A 26,337-nucleotide genomic window follows, 5' to 3' on the forward strand; every position below is an offset into this window, starting at 1 on the left:
TCGTTCGACGCCTCGATTGAGTTGAATTGGGTGACTAGAAGCTTGTGTTGAAATGTTTTATAGTGAAGGATGGGTGGGGGCGTCGCTGCCATAGTGCTGAAGCTTTGTTGTTTGGCGCGGATTGATATTCATGTTAATGTTTTGAGGTGTTGAGTGGGATCGTATTGTGGTAGGAGCGATCTGACTGATATAATAGATGTAACTAAAAACATAAGTTCGTACTAAACCAAATATATATATATTATTTTTAGGCTAATAGATGCCCGGAAGAGGGCAGCAACGGTCCATGGAACGAGTGCCGCCTTTATGGATGACGTGTTGTTTTGATGACAGTAAAGACCCGGAGCTCGTAACTTACTGAGATAGGCCAGTCGGTCTTCAGATAGTCGTAAAAACATGGCATTAGGAGGACATTGTTTACGAGTGAAAACCTATAAAATCACTTGTGCGGCACACAGCAATGATTACTTTTAATTAATTCGACATACCTGAATGACAGTACAGTAAAACTAACGGTCTTTGGGTCACAAAGCTTTGAGCCGGGTCTATCGGTATCGCGAGGCTATTTGGATTAACAACATGGTTTACGTTTTAAAAACAAAATATCTCGGTCCTCACACGGGTACAGCCAAAACGATTTACGATTCGGAGTGGGAGCATCTCTCAGGAATGGAACTTCAAGGAAAGGACCACAATCTGTGTAAGTGGCAGAATCCCATATCTTTGTACTGAACAGTTTATTTTAAAACATAACGTCTGTTTTGGAAATCAGGGCATCTATACAAAATGCATAATAGGACATTTAAAAATTACACATCAATTTTTACTCCTACAATATGTTCATCTTGACAGAATTGATAGTTCTTTATAGTTCTTTATTCTTTTAGATTGTATTTCATCTCCCGCTGTGAGAAAGCTTTTTTATTATGTTGATACTTTTGAATATGTTTTTAATCAGTCGTATCCATACATAGTGTTAAGATTATTAGAGAAAGTTCATTTTAAACATCTTTTCTAATCTTACTTTATATAATCGCAGTTGATTTTATGAATATAGCCTTATAAGCCTGGATGACGTTTAAAACAAAAGAAAGAACGCTTAATTTCTTTGATCATTTCACATAAAAAATTTGTGTTTAATGAAACTATTCGATGAGAGGATTTCACAATATTTCAATTTGATCACAGATCAAAATAATTTGTAGAGAGGTCATGATCCCTGATCAAAATAATTTGTAGAGAGGGCACTCGAGCCGCGCCAACATGGTAGATTATAATAATGTGATGCATTCCAAAATGGATCATGTTAAAAGTTAAAGTTTTTTCGGCACTCACCGGAGTACCGCAGGAGCTGCATGGCGTATCCATGGTATCCATGTTTGTGATTTTCGTAACTGTGATTTTCCCGGCTTTTATTAGACATATTGGGGGGCCCCCACCTTATATAAATTATGATGGGAGCATGGAATGTGTTTTAATGAAAACCACTTGTGTAAACACTGTTTTTATTGTTTTATCGTAGGAGGACATGATTTAACGCGCACCGGAGATAACCCCGGACGTAAACATGTCAACATTATCGTAGGAGGACATGATTTAACGCACCCGGAGATAACCCCGCACGTAAACATGTCAACGTGACGTGGGCGTACCGGTTAAAAGTTCAACGCGACGTGGGCGGTCCGGTTAAAAGTTCAACGCAGCGTGGGCGGTCGGTTCAAAAGTTCAGAGCGGCGTGGGCGGTCGGTTCAAAAGTTCAGAGCGGCGTGGGCGGTCGGTTCAAAAGTTCACGACGTGGGAGGTCCGGTCAAAGGTTAGCCCCTCCCCGGAGGTCAAAGGTTCACGACGTGGGTGGTCCGGTCAAAGGTCAGCCCCTCCCTCGCAGGTCAAAAGGTCAGCCCCTCCCCTGAGGTCAAAAGGTTAGCCCCTCCCCTAAGGTCAAAGGGCACCATCAATCATTTTTATGTGACAACGTGTGCCCCATATGTACTACTCTTGAGTACTTTTAATTTGGGTTACTTTAATACTTTTACTCAAGTCGTATTTAAATTGGTAACTTGTAACTTGTAGTGGAGTAATTTTTACAGTAAGGAATTTGTACTTTTACTCAAGTATGGCTTTCAGCTACTCTTTACACCTCTGAGAAAATGTGCCTGCAACAATCACAAAAAAACTTGTGTTTTTCTGGAAGGCCTGGACAATGAAACATTCACTATGGCCGCTTTGCCGATGGAAGTCCAGAATTCCAGTAAAAAAAAAAATCCAGTTAAAAGAACCAATTGTAAATCAATAAAGACCTAAAAAGAACTCAGTTCAGAGTCACGTGAGTCGCTTGCCAATCTTTGCGCGTGTGCATTCTGTGCAATAGCTGAAATGACCGCAAAAATGTGTTTGAGCTCAAGAAACAAAAGGTACCATACAGTTGATGTTAGGTTTAATTAGTTGTCCAGACATGTGTTATTTAATATTCAATGTATATATATATATATATATATATATATATATATATATATATATATATATATATATATATATATATATATATATATATATATATATATATATATATATATATATATATATATGTATATATATATATATATGTATATCTCCCAAGGGTTTTTCCCTCCTAGGACTTTTTTACTTCCCCGGCTAAAAAGTCAGGGTTTTTTTCTCCTAGGGGGGTTTTCAACCCGGGGAGGGTTTGAAGCCCTTCTTGGGCTTAACTTCTATACGTTACATTATGATACATGCGCTTTAATGTTGATTTATAGCCGCAGCAAATTTAGCTGCTTGTGCTATCGTGTATTATGTTGTGCTATCTGTCGATTTTCTGTGCTTTTCACTGCTTCTATTAATGTAAAGCTGCTTTGATACAATTACCAAATTGTGAAAAGCGCTATATAAATAAAATTGAATTGAATTAATTGTGATTGTAGATATATCTGTCTTTTCCCATTCAAGTAAATATGACTTTAGTCTTGCATGACGTCTGGTTGCAAACATGGGGACTAAAGGGACTTTGACTGCACCCTAGTGGTCATCCGATAACACAATTATAGCTTGTGATTGTCTTTTAATCCAGTAAAAGACTGACGTTTAATAGCACGTTAGACTTGAGTGTTTAATAGTTTAACAAGTATCTGCAACAAGTAGATCCAATGCCCAAAAAACTTCTTTATAATTTTAGTATAATTTATTTACCATATGAATTTGATTGACCCCTTTCCAAATTGATTGTAAAATAATAACAATCATATGTGAAATGTCACATAGGTTGTTGAAGTAAGGGCTGCGATGGGTTATTAAAATCACATCAGAATCACAAACAACAATTGTTAGCGTATTAAGGCGGCGTGTGCATACACTTCACTTATTTCAGTAAACAAAAGTCTCTTCAACGGCCTTTGATAACCAGCGGTCCATAATCCATTTTATATGTTTGACATTCAAGTGTTTTCTTGTTTCTGGAAAATGGACCTCAAAATTATGGCACCGGCAGGGAGCCTGGCTTGAAAGTATAGCGTTTGCTCCAAACACATTAGCCATGCTTGAACTCGGCTTGTTTTTTCTTCTTTTCCTTTGGTTTTGTGTTGTTGCCAATCCATCTGTGTGAGCACCCCCTCCTGTTAAGAGTAATGACTGAATGAGTGTTTGGCTTTCTGTCGCCTGGAGCCAGTCAGCGGCGTAACACTGTTTCATTACCGCAATGATGTGTGGGGCCAAACTTAAGCGTTAACTTCATGGAGAAATATTTCTATGAATGAAGTGGATGAATAAATGCCATTATGTGTCTAATAGACGATATTAGTCAAGTTTAGTAACAATTAGTAGATTTAATTAGTATCATTTCATGAACGTCATTTCCATAAACAGACAATGTTGAAATACATTTTTATTTTGTTTGTAATCTGATAAATGTAAATATATTTGCTCACAACTGTTTCATAACCATTTAACTTAATCAATTAAAAGGTTGATTAACTGCAATATCTTATGTTTAAATTGAAGTCCCCAGAAAAGCCTCTAGGGGGCAGCATTTTCCTACTACTACACTTCACCACAGTCTGCAGATTATTCATCGCATACCAACAGACAGAAACACATCGAGTCTGTCTGGAAACTACTGTAGTCATTTTTAGCATTGACTTAAGAGAAAGTTTGCACAGTCTGTGCAGGTTAACCTTTGAAATGCCCCATTTCCCAGAGCTAAAAAGCAAGGAGGATACTGCAGATCGCAGTCGTTTTATTGGGAAAGCCAGTCAGAGAGTCGGCAGCTGCTGGTTTTGACAAATGAGGGAGACGAGAGTTTAATTAAGCATTTCATTACTGTGCTCTCATAAATGAGACAATGCTTATGAAATATGGACCGTGAATGATGTAGAGATGTTTCAATTATTGCTGTCTGCTATCAGAATAGATAAAATATGAAAGCAAAGACGTAGATGAAACAAAGTTAGTCTTTTCTAAATTGACATGCACTGAAAGTTTTTACAAGCACCTAATAAATACATGCCAGAAGTTATTTGACTAATATGAAGTCTTTAGAAATGTATCATGAAATTTGATCAGTGGCGTTGGCTCATGCAAATAAATATATTAATACACTCAGGCCTGGTTTTACAGACAAAAGCCAGTTAAATTAAGATGTTTAGGCATCTAAACATTCTTTAAGATCTACAATGTAGTGTGTAATTTTCATATGTGTTTTTTCGTATTCGTTATCCTACAAATACATCACGGACACAAACCTTGCACATTGTATTCCATGCGTATCAATTAATCCGCTGTGAATACATTCGCAAAGCAATACAAAATGAAGTTAAATGCAGGGCATAGAATATGTGGGGGACACGGGGGACATGTCCCCCGCACTTTTTAAATTGCTGCTACCATTCCTGCCCATGTTATTGTTTGTTACTTAGATTTGAGTGAAATAGCATTAACACAATCACAAGTGAGCGTTATGAAGTGATCATCTTTCATGCATGCGCTTCTGGTGAGCTTCCAAGTTCATAAAGATGGGACTGGGAACAGCGCAGACCTGTCACTAAACGACCGGTTTTGCCAATTTTAATACACAAGATGATGCAAAACAGGTTTACTTCCACTCTTTTGCTCCTTGCTTTAGAATTTTAATTTCTTATTCTTGTGCTTGAACATACATATTTACACAAATCTATCTAAAAATGCCATACTTTCCCTCATAAACGCACTCTGTTTAAGGCGAATGTGAGCAATTTTGATCTGTTCATTTACTCTTATGCTGTTGATTTGTAATGTTTATCAAACAACAGACAGAGAAAAAAAAATTCATTTGTCTAGACATATTTAATTGAACTATTGTAACAATACTAAGGATCACTATTAATTTATACATTACAAGACTTCTTATTTATTATAAGAATTTATACCACGGGTCTGTTGAATGCTTTAGTCTAACTGGTTGAGAAATGTTCCATGGTTGTTGATTATTTTTCAATAACCACACACTTAACCTTTAAAATGTTTTAAAAATAGACACCAGAGTAATATTTTTTGGTTACCGTGTATAAACGGAATAATTCACTCCGGTCCTTTGAATTATTTGAAATAATGCACAACCGCAGTCTAACGGCATAACCATCTTGGGTGTGCATTATTTTCTTATAATTCAATGGCCCGTCGTCAATTATTCCTTACTCATTGAATTATTTAATTAAGTTTCTGTAGTTAAAAACTGCAACCTAATACATAAAAAATGTGTAAGAAATTCGTTCAATGTCGTAATATAATCAGTAAACCTTTTTTTACCGGGTAAGGTGCTCTTGCACCTCCAACCTTCCTTGGACTTAAAGGACTTTGGTACTAAATCCTTGTTGCGTTTCATGGATTCTGCCAACCACACCATATGTATGAATGGCATGTGCATTAGGTTAAAATTATTAAATAATTCATGTTTGACTGAGGTATTTTTGGCGTTTAGTTCCTTATATAGGCTATATCTATATGCATGCTATTTCTACACACTTCATGAGAATGGGCTGCAATATATAATTTTTTTAAACTGACACTCCTGTCCCCCCAACTTTAAGATGCTGGCTACGCCCCTCATTTCGAGGTCCCATTTCGAGTGTGGGCTACCATACCTGACAATCACAGCACTTTTTATCTATCTTTATATTCCTCAATTTGTTTGTCATACTTTAGCATCTGATACATCGTCTGGCAGCACATTCTTAATTTTGGCATTTGCTTGTACGGTGGCCCTGATGTCAAAACACCTCTCACTATGCTTGCTACAGATGTGAAAAACAAAGAAAATTGAACCTGATCTGATGGTAATTATTTTTTAACGTGCAAAAATTTCTGACGAATATTTTGGACTCCAGTGTGCAAAGATCTTTGGAAAAGACATGACGGTGTACCTCGAGACAAATCAATAGCACTGGCATATTTTAAGATCTGTATGTGCAAGTTGAGAGCTCAAACATGTGTTTAGGACTAACCTTAAGCCTCATCTGTGAAACCCAGGTTTAGAGTCAGAGATCTGAGCAAACACCTAACACGTATTTAAAGGACAATACCACAGTTTTTCAATATTTTACTATGTTCTTATCTTAACTTAGATGAATTAATACATACCTATCTTTTATCAATGCATGCACTTTTAATCTTTGTACAGCGCTTCTTAGATGTGTTAGCATTTAGACTAGTCCCATTCATTCCTATGGCTCCAAACAAAAGTTTTATTTTGTGCCACCATACTTACTCGTGTAACTACTCATGTATCAGTCTTTAAAGGTGCAGTGTGTAATTTTTAGAAGGATCTTTTGAAAGAAATCCAAAATAATATACAAAACTATATTATCAGTGGTGTATAAAGACCTTTTATAACGAACTGTTATGTTTTTATAACCTTAGAATGAGACGTTTTTATCTACATGCACAGAGGGTCCCCTTACATGGAGGTCGCCATTTTGTGCCACCATGTTTCTACAGAAGCCCTTACGGACAAACTTTTTTACTAATTTGTCTCCGACAATGAAATGTTTGTCCGGTGGTGGCTATCGTAGCTTCTTTATGCATTTTAAAAGCGAGGGTTGGGCAGGGGGCTGAGCCGCTGGTTGCAATTTGCATCTTCACCACTAGATGCTGCTAAAATTTACACACTGCACCTTTAAATAGGGAAAACATGGAAGTGTTTGGTGGCTTCTAAATTCATCCATGTTTGGAGCCATAGGAATGAATGGGGCTAGGCTAAATGCTTACACATTCACGACGTACTGTACAAAGAGTAAAAGTGCACGCATTGAAAAAAGATAGTTATGTATTTATTTGTCCAAGTTGAGGTAAGAACATAGTAAAATATTAAAAAACTGTGGTGTTTTCCTTTAATTTTGGCACAACTTATCCTGAACTGGGGATGCACCAATGTATCAGCCTATAATCTGCATTTGCAGATCAAAGCAATTTTCCCACTATCAAACATCGGCCAGTTGTTTAAAATCAGTCGATGATTAGGGTAGATTACATCCTGGCAATCAAACAGGGTGGAAAACGGCATTAGAACTCAAACTGTGTGATTATTTTGGATTAGGTCACAATGACAACAGAATTGCAATATGTAAGCTTGCCCTTCTAGGATTTCACAACATAAACATTTGAAAAAGTAAAAGTATAAAAAAAAAGTATCGGCACAGACATTTTGTATCGGTGCATCCCTAGTCTGAACCACATGGGAAGAGATGACCCAAAAATACAACATTGAGAAGGAAATTTACGGAGACTTTTGTACTTAAAAATACTTTCTTTTGGCCACATTCTAAAGCAACATTGCACACATCCTTTGTGGAAAAAGCAATCCCATAATGCACTCTGCCATGCTCAGCAAAAAAATTAAATCCTTCACTTGACTTCTAAACAGGATTCATCTTTAGAAAAGAAGCTGCAGCTCTTCAGCTCACTCGCTTTCGGGATGTACGTTTCATAAATTTATATTTAAATGTTATTTAAAGCCAGCTAAACCAAAAGAAATCTTTAACAATAAGCTTTCTGTGTGTCTGGCCTCACACACTATACCCACACACTCAAAACATAAATCTTTACACTAAATGAAAGGATGTTGAAATCCTATTAGTGCTCATACCCTTTAAATCCCCCCTCCCGCTCGGAGACTCGTCTGAGTTTAGTGCTGATAGCACGTCTGTGACCCACGCGTAACCCCAGTTGCATCAATAACATGTTTGGGTCGGACGACTACGTGCGTGAAACATTACGAAATGATCCCCTACGGCGTCCACAGACACTCCCGATACCCAAGTTTAAATCTTGCGGTGCTTGTTTCGTCACACTTCAAAACCGAGCTTGTCTGCACTGCAGCGCTGTGGATGTAAATCACAACCCGAGGCATTACAGCGGGAGTCGTGAACTCTGTCTCACATCGACATAAAGGTGGCGTGCTCTTTTAAGCAGGTGAGGTTGAAATAAGGTTGTCAGACTTCTGCCTCCTCTCATTCTGTGTGACTCATGAGTGGGTAGGAGACACTTCAGAGCTGGTGCCAGTCAAGAGAGGCATCGTGCCACATGGTTGAAGCAGAAATGGGTCACAGAGCGTCTGCTGCAGAGATAAACCAGCACAGTCGTTCTATATTCACTTAAAAATCATTACTATGTAAAGCGGATTGTTCTGATGAACTCACCGTTGAAGCGAAACAAGTGAAATTAAGAGTTACCGACTTCAACGGTTACAGGTAATCAGGTTCCTCTACACATGTTTCTGTTTATAATGCCAGCAAGTGTTTTCCGAACGCCATATGGAGGTAAATTAATGTTGTGATTAAAAATGTTTGACATCGACAACAAAGCCGTACATGCATCCGTTTCGCATTGCCATGGAAACAAAAAACTTTTGAGAGCAATCTTTGAGTCATTTCATAATTACACTAATTTGGACTTGACATGAATGGAGCTTAAGAAAATAATGTTGTTTTAAAATGCTGTCGGCTTTCTGTATAGGCATTGACTAGTAAGTGAACTAAATGATCTACAGTACGTAGTGTAATAATAATAAGTACATCAACTAAACTCTGAGAACAAATATATGCAGTTTGAAAAGATAAGAAATATGTGACCCTGGACCACAAAACCAGTTGTAAGTCGCACATGTTTATTTGTTGCAATAGCCAACGATACATTGTGGGTCAAAATTATCTTTTTTTTTCTTTATGCAAAAAGTTATTAAGTAAAGATCATGTTCCATGAAGAAATTACCTACTGTAAATATATCAAAAATGTATAGTAAAATGACTTTAAAGGTGATTTTCTCAATACTTTGATTATTTGGCACCCTCAGACACCAGATTTTCAAATAGTTGTATCTCTGCCAAATGTCCTAACAAACCATACATCAATGGAAAGCTAATTTATTCAGATGATGTATTAATCTCAATTTAAAAAATAAAAGTACCCTTATGGCTGCAGGGCTCAAAATAATGGACTGCCCGATGGCCCGGGGCCAGTGTGAGAGACGCTTGGGCCAGTAAACAGTATTGTCACGGTGCTTCCCAGTCACTAAAATATATTTTCTTCCTGAGGCCATTTGTCTGTATGAATTGTTATGCAATGTTACCATCGAGACACATTTTAAGAGTTGTGAACGTTAAAGGGCACCTAATATGCAAAATCCACTTTTACAAGGTTTGGATATAATGATGGTTGGCAGTGTGTGAACACAACCACCCTACAATAAAAAAAAATCCACCCATTTTTTAATCTTCATTAAACCAAAGCAGTTTCATTAGACATGCTGTTTTGATTCTCTTTTCAATGTGAGGTCACATTGATGAATCCCCGCCCACTTACAGTCCTGCATTACCATAGTTTCCATCCTCAGCGAGTTGTACGCTGTCCACAATATCTAAATAGTGAGATACTATTGTCTCAGACTGTATTAATCAGATGAAAGCGCTCACTGCCTGTTGGTAAGGAAGGGAGGAGCTGTAGCTCATTTGCATTTAAAGGTACAGACATGCTAAAAGCACGTTTTTGCTCCCACCCAAATAGGGACGTTTCGGACATACTTTAATAAATGATCTGTGCAGTATTTTGAACTGAAACTTCACACATTATAGACACACCTGAGACTTATTTTACATCTTCTAAAAAGTCCATAATAGTTGCCCTTTAACTTCTCAGCAATGTCATGAGGTTTAATGCTGCGTTCACACCAGCCGCAGTAGAGGCATGAAGCGCGAGTGATTTCAATGTTAAGTCAATGTGAAGACGCGTTGATGCGCGTCTGGAGGTCTCGCAGAGCAAATGAGGCGTTTCTCGAATTGAGCATTGCCGCGGGGAAAAATTTTTACTTTGGAGGAAAAACGCGCCACGTTAACCAATCAGCAGCTTGCTGTAGTAGTGATGTGATTACAGGAAGTGAGCGGAGTCCCAGAAGCCCCTCCCATGATGCGAATTTCCCCGTGAATGTCTTGATGACTACAATTTCACGCGTGGCTTTCACGTGCGAACTCAAAATGTTCAAGCGGCAAACTAGACGCGGTAGACGTGAATTTGACGCCTCAAATGTGGCTGGTGTTACCCACGGGGCGGACGGCGACGCCCCCTAATAATGAGCCCAAACAAAAAAGTAATTATTCAACATCTTGGAAGCAGACATTTACTTAGGTAAACCACGACGAAATGAATGATGCAATGTTTTGCACAGTTTCCTGTCAGTTTCCAGGTAAAGCAGAGAAGTCTGGAGCCTTTTTTGTTGGAACAAGCAACTACCGTAAACAAAACCTCGAAGCTCATGAGAAAAGCAGACAGCACATAGCGTGGATTGTGTCTAAAAGTGTTGCCGATCTGGTCCACTGAACTTAATGGTATCGAGAGACATATCTATACAGCATATTAATAACACTGTTTTATTAATATTGGTTCGTTATCTTCCTTACAACAAGATTCTTTTGATATGAGTTCATTTCTGTGCACAGTTTATCCTGATATACCTGAAACTATTGACCATGAGGACAGTATTGTGAGAGTTCAGAATTAGAGTATACATTTAAAATTGCCAGCTGTCTTAACAAATGATTAATAAAATGTATATGTATACAATTAAATTTGACTTTGAATTATTATTTTAAATTTGTGACACTAAAAATCTTTATTTGGTGGGGCCAGTGGAAATTTGGGCAGGCCAAGTGAAAACCTGAACCACTGGCCCGATTGGGCCACTATAAAATAATGTAATAATGTAACTTGTAATAATGCTATTTTATGGTACTGAAGTAAAACGATTTAGACAGATATCGACAGTTTTTCATAGAGCAATGCATTCTGGGATTGCTTTCTCTTAAAAAAATACATGCAATGTTAATCAAAAGAAAGCTCTCCATGTCAGCATAATTGCACTGCCCACCTTCAGAAACAGCCTTTAGTGTCAGGATCGCATTAATAAAATAAAATAATTGCAATACTTAAAACACACTTTTGCAGTTTGAAAATAATTCACAATTACTAAAAGCATTTAAAAAATTTGGCAGTGTCAATTGTGCAAATTTAAGCAATTTCAGCCTGGAATGATAAAAACATCAAAGTGTGCTTAACAAGCACCTTCAACTCCTACTTTCAGTCATATTTAATTAATCACTCCCTCCCTTTCAAGATTTAAAGCTTATGGTGTGCGTGCAAAGGAGCATGGGAAAAAAGCAAGGAGATGCCCGACTGTAAGGAAAAGGCAAGAGGGTCACATCACAACTTGCATATTAATCTGTAAGGAAGCCGTATTGATTAGCTGAGAATATCAAAGCTTTTCTTCGCTGCTGATGTTCACTACATAGCAAATGGTCTGACAACACAAAGGTTGGGAAGGACAGCTGTGGTGGGCCGTAGTAATCGTACGATAACCAGCTGTGAACGACTCAAGACTCACTGGAGAGGAGCGCGCTCGCTTTACGGCAAGAGGAAATGTGATTGCGGTTGGCTGGAATGGACAGAAATATTGCCAATGCATACATAAGTGTTATGGATGTGTTTTGAATGCTTATTTTTTATACTATTCAGCCAACAAGCATAGCACAAATGCAGCGTTACGTAATGTGGTTTCATTAAATCTGAAACTCATAACTTAAAGAGGTAAAGAGTCATTTAAAGGTGCAGTGTCTAAATTTTAGTGCCATCTGGTGATGTTGCAAATTGCAACCAAAGGCTCAGACCACTGCTCACCCCTCACTTTTGAAATGCATAGAAAAGCTACAGCAGCCACCACAGGAAAACATGTCATCGTTGGAGACAACTTAGTAAAAAAGTTTGTCCGTTAAGGGCTTCCGTAGAAACATGGCGGTACAAAATGGCGACTTAAGGGGACCCTCGGTGTATGTAGATAAAAATGACTCATTCTAAGGTAATAAAAACATAGCAGTTATTTAGGACGGTCTTTAAACACCCCTGACAATAAAGTTATGTAGATTATATTGCATTTCTGTTAAGAGATCATTCAAAAAGTTACACATTGCGCCTTTAAAGTCAAGGGACACAAAGGTGGACATAAACCTTAGCTTTGACATTTCCATTAAATTATCTTATCAGTGGAAATGCTTAAATTATTAAAAAATCGTATCCTGTTTTCCTTGACAAATTTTTTCCCAACAGGCATCAGGAGCCATATTTCACCGAAGGAATCTTGGTTTTAATGACGTTTACCGTGTGATTTTTCTGAGCTGTTAGTTTTGTGCTCGATCTCGGTGCGGGCTTCATTAGTCAAGCAGTCCGGTGAGAAACGGCTCACCTGCTTGCCGAGGCGTTTATCTTTAGCTAATTTCCTGGCGGGATGCCTGTCATGCTGTGTTTAAAACCTGGGAAAGGTGTAAACAAAACAGGGCCAGGGTCTCAGGACTGTTTCTACACTAGTACCAACACACATGTCTCATAGTTTCAAACAAATGTGCAAATAATTTGTTTGTGGTAGTACTTTGGAGTTAATATTTTCATTAGTAAATGTTAATAAATATGCAGTCATTGAAAGGTGAATCTTTTGAAACCTGTTGAGAACATATTTCACCTCAGGCAATTAAGATATTTTGCTTTGTGATATTATTTTCATAGCAATTAAATACACCCAAATATCTCATTAATGTAATGTAAAGCATTTTTGCATGATGGGTAGTATTTGATATAATGTATTATGCAGACTTTAATAAAAAACCATCATACTGTTTTAACAATAATGAGAAACTAATGAGAATTATGATTGGGCTCATAAGTTTACATACCCCTTGCAGAATCAGCAGTGTTAAGAAATAATAATATAAGAACGCACACAAATTGCATAAATAATAAATGAATTTTTAAAAATCACCCAGTTCAAAAGTTTACATACCCTTGATACACATTGAGATGTTGAGATTTATCTTTTCAATTGAGAGACTCATACACTGACGTTCAAGAAGGCAACAAGATACATCAACAGTCAGTATTGTATGGGAAGTTTTGAAAATGTATATGACAGATGTAAATTGTATTATTTTTTCTTCTGGGAAACAAGTAAAAATCTTGGGTAGCTTCTGAATTGCATTATTATTTTAAAAATACCTTTACGCACAATAGTAATTTACATCAAACATTTACCTACCCCTAATGTATTGTGTTGCCTTCAGTAAATATTGAATCTTTTTGTAAATGTTGTGTACTGTATGTGTCTCCAATATGTCCTTAGTGTGAAAACTAAATCTTAACATTAGATAGGCCTAGAATATGTCTGAACAGGGAGAAGAAAAAGATGAAGCCTGATCTCACGATCATTTGTATATTTTACAAGTTGGCTAATTTGTACGAACTGCTGAATTGTACAAAAGCATACAATTATAACGATTATATTTTTATGTAGGGCTGTAACTATAAATTGTGCGCGTTTCTCGAAGGAATGAATTTTAATGAATTACGGTGAAATCCCGGCACATCCAACAGCCAGAGGGCGCTCTCGTGCAGAAACTCCAATTGTGCCACAGAAGAAGTAGCATTACAAAAACTTCCACGAAATGTCTATAAAATATTTATATCGCCATTCTTCTAATTGTTCCAGGTATTTTCATGATAATAAAGAATATTATGAATGATTTTGTTTAAAGTCGCAATGAAATTGAAATGAAAAACTAATATATATATTTTTATGCTAATTGCGATTAGCAATTAGCAACACGACCTAACTTCAAACGATCCAATCAGATCTCGATGGACAAATTCAAATCCAGTCCTGCCTTATTTCATTTCAGAAGCCGTTTCATTCAGATATACGTCACCACGGGGAAAATACGGCAATCACTACTTCCGTTTCATGGTGACTTTAATGAGTGTTGCGTTTTTTAAATGCACGTTATAAACGACTAAAGATGGTCGAACAACGGACGCGCAGCTCACCGCCGTGCCGTTCTAAAAAAATCAAACACATTGCTCTCTATGAGTGTACGCACACCGGTGCTGACAGGTGACGCCTGTCTGCGCCGCCCAGCTACGACTCAGGAAGTTGCTCAAATCCCTGTTGCGCCACAGAGCACCACTCACATATTTTAACATTAAATAACATCAATTATGTACAAAATCATTAACCATTAACATTGCCTGCTAACATATATTTTTCATTTTGAAGTAGGTGCTATCTGACGAAGCTCGCGCTATTTAATGTGCACTTCCAGTTTACCCCCGAGTTGTCCTAGATGCGACTCGGCGTGGTGCTGAACTGGGCGTCCGGTGTGCGACCCCCTTAAGACTCATGATTTTAGATTGATAAGGACTTCCTACTAATCAAATGCCGTAGTACACGCACAAGCTGTGCATGAAACACAGAAACGCAGCCTTGTGATTCCGAATCAATTTCAGACAGGTCTTTTTAATGGGACTTTTTAAGATAAACAGTTTCAAACTGGATTTTATAAGTTATGTCAACTTTTTACAAGCCGGAACTTAAAATATTAGGTTGAATTGACAAAACCAAGTTGTTTCAACTTAATGCTGCATTTTTTTACAGTGTATTATCATTTTGCAGATTCTGCAATAAGTATGGAAATATGATGCAGCTGCATCATTGAGAATACAATTAACAAAAATGTATAATAACAATAATGGACATTTTTTTGCTTAATTGTACAAAATAAATACCAAAATGAGCCTAACTATCCACTAATTTCTTATTTTTTCCCTTCCACTTCAAGGAAAAATAAGTCACAGACAAGTTTTCGGAGATTCACCCATATTTAATTCAACACAAGCTTTTAAGTTTGTGGACAGGACTGTAGTCTGAAACATCTGCCACATTCAGTGCAGTGCATAACATGTGATGATTTGTCAATCATTTTAAACAACCGTCAAATATAGTCAAACATCTTGTCGGCAATGGTGAGTGCAACGCAAACAGGAAAAAAAACATAATTATACACCACCCTGTGATGAAAATAAACATTTGTAATTAACATGCAGCGCAGACGTCACCCAAATGTGAGAAAGACAATGCAGTACGAGAGTCTAGTTATGCATCTGTGAGAATTACTGTCGCTTCCAGGCGCTATCGGCAGAAAACCTCGGGCCCAGAACGGCTCGTGGCAGCTGGAGCCAAACCCCACAGCTGACAGCTGGTTCGAGCGCAGGCGCATCTACGTGACCCGGCTAGTTCCAGCTCCGCCGACAAGGATGTACACAGACAGAAACGCTCAGACAATATGGTATTCAAACACCCATTACAGAAGAGAGTGCAGAGAGTTTGTGACATTTTTGTTGGATGTTATATTTACATATCAATATGAACAATGGCTATTGTTTGATTGCAGACTTTTTATTGTATTATAGGCATTACAGTAAGATGCAGTCACATTTTATCCCCCAATACACCCAACCCAAGGCCCCATGTACCATCCGCCGGAAAAATGAAATGAGTTCACTGCAGTGTGCTGATGCAACAATACTATTTAGCAGACATATTTAAAAGTGGAGCATTTATATTTTTGAAATATAATTTAAAATATATTTCAAATACAAAAAATGGCCAAAACATATGTGCTGAAATATATTTTGAAAAATGTTTACAAAAATTTATTTTTCACCTATATATATTTTTGGCCAAATTTTGTATATTTTGAAATATTTTTTAAAAATAAATAGATTTTAAAGCATTTATATTCACGCCACATTGGAAGAAAAAACTTTTGTTACAAACCTACAACATAACAAGTTTGAAAAGGTTAAAATTAAATATATTTTAACTGCAAAAATATACTTATAATTATTTTATACATACCTATGCATTTTATACAAACTTTTATATTTTAGCCAGAAAAAATAAATGTTTGGCTGTATTGGTTGTAAAATTAGAAATGTATTTGTTGCTCCTAAAATACATTTTAAAATATTAATATAGACGGTTTCATCGGACGCACGTGTGCTGATGCGATACACGTCTGGATCCAAACTTTACTTCCGGGTTTGTTTTTTTAATAATGGTCTGACTACTGTACACTGTAAAAAAAATCCATAGAAATTACAATGGTATTGCAGCTGGGTTGCGGTAAATTACCGTGGAGTTGAATTTGTGTTATTTACTGGCAAGAGTTTGTTCGGGGTTGAATGAATTTTGAATATTGACAGGTCTTTGTCTTTACAGAATAAAACTATACAATAACAGCCTCATTCAAAGCATTCTGGGAACCAGAAATCATCATCAACCTTTTTCTGTTTTTTGCTTCAGATTTTGTTTCGCTTGATGCTGTTTTTCTAGTTTTGTTCTGTAAAGACAAAGTCTTGTAAATGTTTAATGTTCATTTAACTTTGAACAAACTGTTGCCAGTAATAACATAAATTTAAATCTACGGTAAGTTACCGGCAACCCAGCTGCAAATTTCTACGGATTTTTTTTACAGTGTAGTTGCTAAACTGATCTCTTGAACAAATGCCTCGTCGAAAATAACAAATGTTTTGGTTTCCTAGGTAATATGTGTTGTTGTTGTTTTTTTGCTTGTTATATAAATAAACTACGTTTAAAGAACTTTGTTGTTATTTATTCTTAGCGGGGTTTACCGGAAGTTATGTGCAGACCACGACAGGCGCTTGTTTATGTTGTTACTACTGAAATCGTCTATATGAAGATTAAAAGTAAATATAAAAATATAATATTTCAAATTCAAAGAAAACTTTACTTTCTACAAAATGTATTTAGCATATATTTAAAACATATTTTTGACCAGAGAAATGTATTTTTTGCCGTAAAGGAGTGACAGCTTGGGACCATTTTTTGACAATTTTTTTCTGACAGTGAAGTTTTATTTTACCTACCACCAGTACATACTATTACTTTCCATTTATTTGTATTTATGTTATGCATTAAGAGCCTCACCACATCGATTCCAGTCTCTCTTGCACCTTTCTAAGTAGTTACAATCATCCTAAAAATTATATTTATCAGTCACCAAACTTTCAGACTCTGTTCTAATGCTGGTACATTTCGACTAGTTCAGGTCACTAATGTTGGTACCAGTACAATAATTACGGTTAAAATATGTATATCTTTGCTTTTAAATTGGTGAAATAATTTTAATCAGCCAACACTACTTTGAAAACCATATTAGTGGTCCATTATATATTAATTCAAAGCGAAGAAGTGGGTGACGTGTTTTTTCCAGACCACGGGATGTAGTTTTGTTCTTTGCCCTCAATTATCTGGTTATTTCATAACACTGCAGGTGTTTTGAATATATTATATGATAATTTGCCTTACAAAATGTAGCTTTAACAAAAAACCCAATGTGTCTAGGAATGATGAGGTCTTCATAACAGATGGCTGCACTGCAAGGCACTTACTTGAAAAAGGACAACTCTGTCACACATAGACCCACACTGAGGTACGAAGACAAAAACTGTGAGAAACTTAAAAAAAATACAGAAGACTAAAAAGTGATCCATGATGTAGATTGGTGGTCAGAGCTCAAAGGCTTTACAGACAAACCCCATTAAGAGTCATCTGAGAGGTATGTTGTATTGGATAAGAGAGCATTGGTTAAATGAGGTGAGTCAAATCCAAGGGACTTAAAGGAACAGTATGTAAGAAATTTATATCAATTAATCATAAAATGGCCCTGATATGTCACTAGACATTAAGAAATCATATTCATTTCAAATACTTATGTCACTTACAACAGTGATCTGGCCAGGATATTGTCGTTTAAAAAGTGGAGTTGCAGCCCTCAACTGATGTTTATGTTGTCATTTTGTGTATTGGCCACCAGTTGTGTGATTGCAGTACCAGTTTTAGCCACAAGTTTTGTGATTGCAATACCAGTTTTGGCCACAATCCTACATACTGTTCCTTTAAGGATGCCCACTTGGGTTTTAAAGGAGCACAGATGTCACTCATCAATGACATGTATACTCTGAATCAATATTTTTTTGATACCTGCAATGAAAATTCCTATCTGCTCAAAAATAAAACATACTGATGATTGTAAAAACCCAACTCTGAAAACAAAGTTCATAAGTGCTAAATTTGCTATTAAGGTCAAATATATGATGTTACAAATCTGTCAAACTTTGCAAATCCACCGAATACGTTTTATGCAAATAGAAGAACTCACTGTAGCAACCTTGTACCCTTATAAACTTGCTCGTAGCTTCTCTATGTTTCTCGAAAGCGAGGAGTGAGCCGTGGACTGAGATGTTAGTTGCAATTCGCAACCTCACCACTAGATACCACTACAATTTACACACTGCACCTTTAAAAAAAAATATTTATGCACGTAGGGTTCGAGTAAAAAGTGATTCAGTCATTTCAGGAAGACCTCTAGTCCAGGCTTTGATTACCGTTCTGCCCTGAAGGCAGCCTGTCAAATCTATACTCGGGAAAGTGACTTTTTGTCACATCTAAATGCATAGAAAAACCGCCGTACATTTTAACCAGGTTTAACAAAGCATGTTTATATTGTATTGTCTGCCCTCTAAAGGAAAGATGGACAGGAAGGATCAGCAGTGGAGTAAATTTAAGGCTAAAGAGCGTTCTTCCGTTAGCCATAATTTTTCTCATTCTCAAATGGAGATTGACTTCAGCTGCCCTTCCTCTCGCTCAGACAAACGGAGAAATACAGAAAAGCGAGAGAAAGACAAACTGCTGGGTCACTTAAGGTCTGGTCTGACTTGATCTAAGAGGGCGTCCAACTGTGATAATCATGGTTTCCATCGCAGGCTCGGCTGGCTGTGGCCAGCTTAACCCAACTTCAAATCAGCAGATGGATTGTTGAACAGCACTCTGATTAAACATACGAGTGAAGGAAAGAGGAAAAGGAGAGGAAAGATGCTAAATATTGAAGGAGAAAGGTGTGAAAAAATAATAATACAAAAACTGTGGTAAAACGGGTATATAAACCACCATAACAGCCTTTCAGACTTGTGTCAGGGTCTTAAAGGGGTCATATAATGAGATTTTTTTAAAGATGTAAAATAAATCTTTGATGTCCCCAGAGTATATATGTGAAGTTTTAGCTCAAAAAAACATATTAAAATTGCCACTTTGTAGGTGTGAACAAAAATGTGCAGTTTTTGGGTGTCCTTTTAAATGCAAATGAGCTGATAAAATGTAAACACTGATCACCATAATGTTGGTTTGTTGAAATTGAAACTCAATTGTGCTGTCAATTACTTTCTCTCTCTCTCTCTCTCTCTCTCTCTCTCTCTCTCTGCACTAAATGGCAGTGCTGTGGTTGGATAGTGCAGATTAAGGGGTGGTGTTATTATAATAAAATCCCATTTTGACATCACAAGCGGAGCCAAATTTCAATGACTTATTTTTTCACATGCTAGTAGAGAAGATATACCAAAACTTTTTAAAAAAGTTACTAGGTTGTTCTTTTTCACATTTTCTAGGTTGATAGAAGCACTGGGGACCCAATTAACACTTTAAAAAAAGTAATTGAAAAAGTCAGATTTTCATGATATGTCCCCTTTAACACATTAATAAGCATCGCATGACCAAGCCATTTCTATATTAATACTCATACGGCAATGAAAACAGAACACCAAGGTACGCCAAGGTACCCAAGGTAGGTCACACACTAACCAACTCCTCTCTTATTTGCTTTAATTTACAACAGCTTTGAAGAGATGGCTCTTCCAATCAGATCTTACAATGAATCTATGTAAGTGTGCTGAGTGTTTATCTGAATAAACGGTGTGTGTGTCGTTGCATTTAAGAGAGCTCCTGCGTAAAAAGCCAGGCAGTAGAGTCCTGACCCTCACTCCATTAAAGGCGGCTCTGCACTTTGTTAATGGAAGAATAAATGTTTGGACAATTAAACTTCATTGGCCACTTCAGATGTTACCGCGTTAGTCGCTACAAGGTGGGAAAGGTCAGCAATTTTCCGAAGCAGTCAACCCACACTAATCTGTTTTTGAGGAGTCAATTCCAGAGATGCTAGCTTCACTGCACATGAGGAATATTATAAACATCACTAGGAATCTCTGAGGCAGTCACCTTAATTTCAGGGGTTAAATTGGTTTTCATCCATAATATATGCAACATACAAATCTTACTTTTTTGTATTTCTAAGCTTGTTCTTGTTACTTAGCATTTACAGTATAATCTATACAGTATAAGGTTTATATAGCATGACCAGTTCACACCCTTTACATGACCTTTAGCTCCCCTATATGTAAATGACATAAACACTATCATAAACCTTGGACACGCCCCCTCACATTCTGCAAAATGTCTGATAGATGCTGCATTGAACGCTTTGGCCAAACATAAGCACCGACGCCATATTGGTACGGGCAACACTGCCTAAACACATAATTAAACAAGGAGCTGTGTTTTTCTGGATTAGAAGCACTAACGTTTACATTTCTCAACTGATTTCATTGGTTATGATCTATGTGTAGTACACACACGTGTCGTCTCCAGTTATTTATAAAAGCAATAGTTGTCAAGGCATGATTTGTCTTATTTTTCTTGGTTATTCATTGTGGAGCCTTTAAACATTTATTGATTGTTCCTGTTATTCACGGAAAGCCACAAGATGGCACAATATAATGGTCAATGTGGTGTCTATGGTCTGCTGTACTCTCGGTTTTAATGTTGTTAATTCAGAATAACGACGCGAAAACCATGAAAATACACTCGTAAACTAACCTAAACCTGTCCCAACTTTCAAGACCACTCGCATGCTGACGTAAAGTTATAGCACAAACATTTAGAAACAAGATTAAACACAAATCGTCCTCGGCATAATAACTGTTTACTTAACTTACCAAGTGAGATGATTTTGATGTATTATCGGTGTCGTGAAGACCTTGATGAATATTTTAAAGCGGAGACAAACACTGCTGTCACGAGGCCAAACGCAGTCCTCAGATAACCTTCCGGGCGGTTGCCTTGACAACCTGCAGACTTTAAAATTATTACTATTGAAAGATTGGTTTTGCCAAGACGATTTTATACCAATATGTAAATGTACACGTTATTTAAATAATTTAATTTTTAAATTATGTTATAATAATTTTGTTGATTCTTGTATGTGAATTGGCGCGACGGCGCATGCGCAGTGTGAGCTATCGAAAGCAATACAAACGTTTTGTGCTTTTAAAATAATCATCGTAAAATGTAAGTATAATCGTGTGAGCTTAATCTTCTTTCATTAGTGACTGATATTTTCATTTTATTTTATTGTTGTACGTGTTATGTCAACTGTAAAGTAAGATTTTTTTATTTTCTATTTATTTTATGGTCTGACAATTTATTCAGACTCTTATTAAGAATATCATTAACCTTCCCCCTCCTATATATTGTAGATAATTAAAAATCAGGTTAAATTAAATTATAATGCTATATAATATATTAAACCAGCCTATATATTATTTTTTTCATAAAACCCAAAATGCTGTATATCCAAGACTAATGTAAATGTAATAACTATGCTCAGATTGAAATACTGGACTTAAAATTATATTAATAAACTTTTCTAAACTTTTGCACGTCAATAAGATGCTATACCTTACGAAAATTAACCATGGGTTTACTACAGTTAAAACCAAAAAAAACATGGTTACTGTAGTAAAACCATGGTAACCACAAAATAACCATGGTTTTGACAACCATATGTTTTTCAAAAACCATAGTTAAACCATGGTTAGTGTAGTAAAATCATGGTTTTGCTGATAGTAATCAATAATACATCAAAAAAACATGGTTACTACACTTTTACCACAATAAAACCATGGTTAATTTTCGTAAGGGATAATATTCCATTCAACAACATAACATGCCCCCCTCTCCCCAAAAAATGCATGCAGTCTAGCATACTGTATTGTTCCTCACCTGATTAAATAAAGGAAACTCGAAATCTCAGATGTCAAGGAGAGACCTTGAAGAACCTCTGCTAACAGTTAAAGAGTGACAGTCTGCTTTGCCCTTCCCTGTGCAATAGAGATTTTCACACAGCTTTTTACTTCAAACGCTTGACCTGTGACTCTGACTCAAACCAGGCAGGGAGCCGAAGCTTCTTTTATTATGACATTGAGAGAGTTACACAGCGAAAACCTCTAGGGTCCGAATCATTAGCATGTCTTTGAAAATATGTTTTTATGAGCATATTCTTTTATCGACCAACACCTGGGAAAAGCCATTTGTAGCATCCAGGGCTCTATGACCAGTATTTAAACATATCCATTTATCCTTATTAATTATAAAACATTGAATGTGGAGCTATATATTTCAAGTTTGTGCAATATAGACCAGAAGCATAGGCCAAGTTGAGAGTCATGCTGTAAATATTTATCATGCGTAATTGTGTTATGCCGATGGCCAATAGAGTTAATATGAAATGTCTGTGCCATTAAACTGGATGTGTTATTACTTAAGTTGATTATACACGTGACTGTAAAATGGGCCACATAAGGCCTTGTGAGCAGCCTCACACAAAAAGCTAAAAAGTGCATGTGGCACTTCAGTTTGAATGTAGGCATAAATTGTACAGTACAGTTTTAGGCTCATATCCCCAAACCCGTCGCCAAAGACTGTCAATGGTCAGCAGGTGCATTGAGTATCTGAAAGTATCAGTTTCATTGAGCGACGAATATTATCCGTAATTAGAAATACTGTATATAATAGTCAAGACAAAAGACAAGAGAATGTCAAGGAGCGTGAAAATATCTTTCCAACAATTATTAATCAACATTGAGACATCTTCAGAGCGGATCTGGGAAACTGCATGTAGCATGCTTAAAACACCAAAGTTTTGAGTTGCTACAACAACTTGCAATAAAAGAACAATTATGCGACAACGTTAAGGTACGCGCATGTTAATTTGCCATATTCATAACCATAAATAAATGTGACCCGTTCGTGAAATCAGTTTAAAGAGGGCGGCACTTCAGTTTTGATTGCCTTATTCATAATGTCCTGCTTGAACGGTTTTAGTCTTCATTACGCTGAGAGACGGCAGTTTGCTTAACGATAATGACGGAGCACGAAAGCTCAGCTCAATCAGCTCACTCCTATCAGAGCCGTCGCAACTTCCACAGCTGAGAGGATTCAACCAGCTGCCTCAGGTGTTGTGGTACGGAGATCTTAACCCTCCGGCCTCCCGAAGGAAAACATCAACTGTGGGAGACGAGCATTCGTTCGTATTACCGCCTCTCATTACATAGCTCAGTGCGTACAGCTAAAGCCATGTGTAACTTTAAACTGTAGTGCTGGGAAGTTTAGCTCAATCTTGGGACAGCTGCTTTGTGGATGGAGAGAAACGCGACTGATCGGCCTCCATGAAGTGAAAAGAAAAATAATTTACGCAGCTGTACAGTATGATGCTCATAGAGGATTGTGGAAATTGCTTGCGAGAAAAAGAGCAGCCATAAAATCAAATCTGGAGTTTTATTGCTTTGACTGCATGTATGATAGCTTTGTGGCTATTTTTGTCTAATAAAATAATCTCCATAATGGTAATGGCTCATCCTGTAAATGCAACATAAATAGCAAGTTGAAAATACATCAGGAAAGAAAACCACCCAGCAAGAAATCTTGCATTTAAAAAAGACGTTGAATCAGTGGCAACCGGTGACCTCTCTTCCAAGGAGCGCGAATTCAAAAAATGTGTCATGTGTGTTGCTCGTCATGTCAAAATATGTGTTTGTTGCGTCATGTGAACCTATGTGCATCATGCGTTTGGTCAAAATACGTGTCTGCTGCAGACGCTTCGAGGGGGTTTATGATAAAATAGACGCTCACGTTCACAAAATACACGCAAGGCACTAATTTAACACTAAACTCTGATTACATGAGGTTAAGTGAGTATATGGCACATGTCATTTTTATCATAAACCCCTGAGACGCGTATGCAGCAGGCACTTATTTTGAAATGACGGATGATGCACATTAGTTTACATGATGCGCTGAACACATCTTTTGAAATGAGGAGCCACACACATGACAGTCTACATACATGTTTTGACGAAACTTTGCATCGTGCGCCCTCGAAAAGTCACCGGCCGCCAATACGTCTAATAGCCGTCCAAACACAGCCCAAACGTCTGGACTAAAACAAAGCAAAATTTGGTCAGTCAGTAAAAAATAAAATAAAATAAAATAAAATAAAATAAAATAAAATAAAATAAAATAAAATAAAATAAAATAAAATAAAATAAAATAAAATAAAATAAAATAAAATAAAATAAAACTTCTTGTAATCAATATTGACTTTGTTTACATGATGGAATATCAGACATCTCACAAGTTATTTTGGAAAAAACGGCATGTAACCAAATTTATTTTGGCTAGAATTGGGTTACTTATAACTGGACTGGAGTATAGCGGGTCTATAGTTAACGTAGATGATGAAATGATGGCTATTGCTTACTGGGCAATGAAATGTTTATTTGAATCCAATCATTTTTGTGTCCATCCAAATAAATAATATCATAATTGTGAAATGACGCATGAGCTGAACACATATTTTGAAATGACGAGCCACACACATGACAGGCTAAATACATGTTGTGACGAACTTTGCATCGTGCGCCCTCAAAAAAGAAGTCACCGGCCGCCGTTGTGCCTTAAAGCCATCCAAACACAGCCCAAACGTCTGGACTAAAACAAAGCAAAATTTGGGCTGTCAGTGAAAATTTTATAAAAAAAATAAATAAAATAAAATAAAATAAAATAAAATTAAATTAAATTAAAAAATAAGATAAAATAAAATAAAATAAATAAAACCAAACAGCTTGTAATCAGTATTGACTTTGTTTACATGATGGAATATCAGACATCTCACAAGCTAGTTAACGTAGATGGTGAAATGATGGTTATTGCTTGCTGGGCAATGACTTGTTTATTTGTTTCTGTGAAGTGTTTTTGTGTCTATCCAAATAAACAATAACATAATTTTGCTAGAAACACACTTTATATGCAAATACATACAAATAGTAAATACTGTAGGTCATTTCATGTTTACAAACCGTCAAATATTAATAAAAGAAAATTACAACGCTGTTAGATGTTATGTGTAAATGCTCAAGGAGATATCGAAACCTCTGTTAAATATTTAGTGAGAATCTATCAGAGGTTAGCGTGGGACAACATTACTGTTAATAATGTAAAATCAGGTATGTGCTAAAACACCAACAAGCTTTGTTTACTTGTCATGTCCTTATTATTTATTTTTTATTTTATATTTGAAAATGCCAGCCATCTGAATGCTAGCGTTTCTGGAACTCTTTCTGACAAATATTCCGTCATTTATCACTTCAAGAAACTCATTTTAAAAGAAATATTTTCTCTTTAATAACATATTTACAGATTGAAGAGGAACTGTAAGCCTATCCTTCACTCAAATAAAACAACATGGGGCCAAGAAAGAAAGACAATGTAATTACGGTGAATCCGACCTCAAATATCCTCCAAATCATTGTTATGGTGCTAATAAGCTGTCGGGGGTGTCAACAAAGCTCTTATGTGCTGGACTTTTTGAAATAATGGGTTGCTTAGCTACACTTTAAAGGAATCATACAAATAGAAGAGGAAAGTCTGTGAATATCATTAATAATAAATAACAGGCTGTGCACAGAAGCAAAAAAAACATTAAAACTGAAACACTGAACCATAGGCAAACAATATGAAGGGTTACAACATGAGAACACAGAAAAGAGAAGATATAGACATAAAAAATGTGATTATAATTATAGCAATTATAATAAAAATGGGCCAAATGTTTTGCAAGGAATATTAAGAAGTAAAAGAACTGATTGTATACTACATGCTCAGAAATAAAGGTACAAACGCTGTCACTGGGGCGGTACTAGTGTGACATTCATGACGTTCATATCTCGGTAATTTTA

This window comes from Misgurnus anguillicaudatus, chromosome 14 (genome assembly GCF_027580225.2).
Source record: "Misgurnus anguillicaudatus chromosome 14, ASM2758022v2, whole genome shotgun sequence".
Taxonomy (NCBI): Eukaryota; Metazoa; Chordata; class Actinopteri; order Cypriniformes; family Cobitidae; genus Misgurnus; species Misgurnus anguillicaudatus.